Below are 3404 nucleotides of genomic sequence, written 5' to 3'. Positions count from 1 at the left end.
GTATGGGTTCTGCAGGGTTCTGTCTCCTTTGTAAATCACCACAGATGAGATTAGTCCTACCACATCCTGGATTACATCTGTCTTCAAAAGGAGAAAGCCCTTTGGCTTCATCCATTTCCCCACAATGACACCAAAACCAGCGAAAAATGTGGCCTCGAGGTGTCGTTAGGACTCAGCTGTGCTCAAGCGTCCACTGAGAGCTCCTCTGTGGGGCAACTGCATATTGTTAAAAATTAAATTCACATGCAAAAGTGACGTGCACGAGCTGAGCTGGCTGCAGTCAGCACGGAGTGTGCCTCTGGGGTGAAAGCCTTCAGAGAATCTGGACCTGACCATACAGCACTCACGGGAGAGAGCGTCACAGTTATGGTGGCACTTATGGGCTCAGCTACCCTAGAGAAGAACTGCAGCTGGAGTGGCCCCTTGCAGCGCACTGCAGTCGGGGTGAGATGTTGAGAGAGATGATTGAAAATCATCATTGAAATTTACCTCCTGGCTGAATAGGGCAGATTTTTTTTTTTTCACTTAGAGCATGGAAGGTGAGCTCACGGTTGGATATGCATCCGGCCTAGTCCATTACACAGGTTAGGGTTCAACACAGTTCAAATGCTAGCTGCTTGCTTGTCACCAATAGAGGTGTGTCGAAGTTCACAGAGACACTCACCCCTCAGTTCTGCCAGTTTATCAAGGTTCCTAACCACCAATGGGTTTTTCTCTCCCTGGTGGATTTAAACCTTTATTGTTACACAATGTCCTCTTTATTGTTACATAGTGTCCTTTATCTGTGGAGCTCCATCTTGCCCTGCATCTAGGAATGTAACCCAGCCACAGTCCCTATCTATCTATCTATCTATCTATCTATCTATCTATCTATCTATCTATCTATCTAATCTACCTGTATCTATGTATCTATGTATCTATCAACCTGTATCTATGTATCTATGTATCTATCTATCTATGTATCTATCTATCTACATATCTATCTATCTATCTACGTATCTATGTACCTATTTATGCATCTATGTTTCTATTTATCTGTATCTATGCATCTATGTCTGTATCTCTGTATCTATGTATCTATCTATGTATCTATGTTTCTATTTATCTGTATCTATGCATCTATCTATCTATCTATCTATCTATCTATCTATCTATCTATCTATGCTAACGTTTTCTGGTTTTCTGTCTGTCACCCTCTCTTCTGTAGCCTATTCAAGGCGTAGCTTTTTAGGTGCTATGTAGAACCCCTTTGGCTTGGAATAGGACTATCCAACCCACTTCTGTTTAACAGGATCACATGCCGGATGTGCTTGTTTCGACAGCTTGTCATTTGTATCACACACTGGAATTTTCCCTTCATTCATCTCATTTTGATTAGGCAAACATTTCCTTCCCTTTCCCCCACATTACGTCGTTAATTACATATTTTGTCGGTATTTCGAAGGTTGTGTTAGAGAATATAATATGCATCCCTGACTCACTGTGATCTAACAAACCTTCAAAATAATGATGAATACATAATTAACAATGCAAAGGAGGATATGCGCCAAGTGGAATAACTCCGTTTAATAACCTGCGTCGGTTTCTCATATTTTAGTAATGCATATACTTTAAATGCCAAAAATAGCAGTTTGTGTACTTGCTAGTCATGTAGCTCTTCCCACAGGCCTTCATTCCCCTTCGAGTCTACTACACACATTCAGTACATGTGAGTAGCATGTATTCCTGCCAACCAGAGGCCCCGTTAGCATTCAGTGTGGTCCACCAGGAAAATTCTCAGCTTTAAGTGTCTGGGAGTGTTTGTTTTATCTTGTTTTATCACTTTCTGAGTAATGACTCCACTGGGTGGAATCTAGTCGAGGATCCACAGTGGTTCCATCACTTCTAAATCCCAGGGTTACCCTCACACGCTGTGCTGTCACAGTGCGTCACAGACAAGTTAGAACACTGTGGCAGTTGGGGTCCTCTGCATTTTCACCCCATCCCATCAACATGATGAGCCTGCTGTACCTACTGCCCTCCTCCTGCATGGGTGCGAACCAGATTTGGGCCTTGGTCTCTGGACTACTCACCTCCACTCAGGATGACCACTAGGGACTGAGTAAATACCCTAAGAGGACAGGCAGGTCACGTGGCAGGAGTCACTTCACACACACTTTCTTTGGGGATCTTGACACCTGGAATCCTGAGTGTGAACAAGCTTGAATCACATTGCTGCTCCTGCCGTTGCCCTGAGCTCCTGGGAAGCTACCAAGCCTTGGGAGGTGAGTCCAGTGTCAAGTGGGCATCAGTACATTCCCCTTCTGAGGCTCGACCCTCGTGGCTTCTCTTTGTAAGACAGACAGACAGATAAATATATGATTGATAGATAGATGATAGATTGATAGCTGATAGATAGCTGATATCTAATAAATGTATATCATCCATCTATCACACAGTTTTCTGCTTTCAGCAGAATGACTAGACCAGTACAAACCAGTTCCCCATTCCAGAATTGGGACTCTATATTGACCCTAGCAGCTCAGACAGTATCGACAAATAATAAGTGAAAGAAAAAAAATTCAAAGGAAAACTCATGAGACCTGGCTATTTCCAGTCCTAAGAAAGGGGCTGGTGTAGGGGAGGGGCTGGTATAGGGGAGGGGTTAGTGTAGGGAGGGGCCGATGTAGGGGAGGGGCTGATTTAGGGGAGGGGCTGATGTAGGGAGGGGCTGATATAGGGAGGGGCTGATGTAGGGAGGGGCCAATGTGGGGAGGGGGCTGATATGGGGGGGGCTTATGTGGGGAGGAGCTTGTGTAGGGAGGGGCTGATATAGGAGAGGCTGATGTGGGGAGGAGCTGATGTAGGGGGGGGCTGATGTGGGGAGGAGCTGATGTGAGGGAGGGGCTGATATAGGGAGGGGCTGATGTAGGGGATGGGCTAACCTAGGGGTGGGGCTGATGTTGGGAGGGGCTGAGGAAAAGATTCCTCCTTATAAGTGATATTCTTTTTAACCTGGCTCCCCTGAAGGGGAGCACTGAATTACTTCCTAAAGGGGAATAGATTTCCTCGGGGTCACTCACTGACTCCCCACCTTGGACTACGAGAACCAAGAGTTCCTTGTCCAGCAGGCATCATTCTTCAAGCATCCTGAGACTGTGATGGCTGAAAGCTAGGCGAGATGTGCTGTAGTGCTTGCTCAGTGTTCCCCGGGAGTGGTGGGGGAGAAGGAAAGGATGCATTACCAGAGCTGCTGCAGGCCAAGCTCACAACTGTGTTGGGGGGGGGCTGGCGATTCAGAGCAGGGAGGATCCTGTTTGACTTGGTTTGTTGTGAATTTGTCATTGACTACCTACATCCAAGAAAAGTGGAAGGCACATGATGAAGCAGAGGAAGAGTTTCTCCCTGCTCTGATGCAAAACAAG

Source organism: Rattus rattus, chromosome 13 (assembly GCF_011064425.1).
Source record: "Rattus rattus isolate New Zealand chromosome 13, Rrattus_CSIRO_v1, whole genome shotgun sequence".
In the NCBI taxonomy this organism is placed as follows: domain Eukaryota; kingdom Metazoa; phylum Chordata; class Mammalia; order Rodentia; family Muridae; genus Rattus; species Rattus rattus.
The sequence above is the reverse complement of the archived record's forward strand: the minus strand, read 5'-3'. Positions refer to the sequence as shown.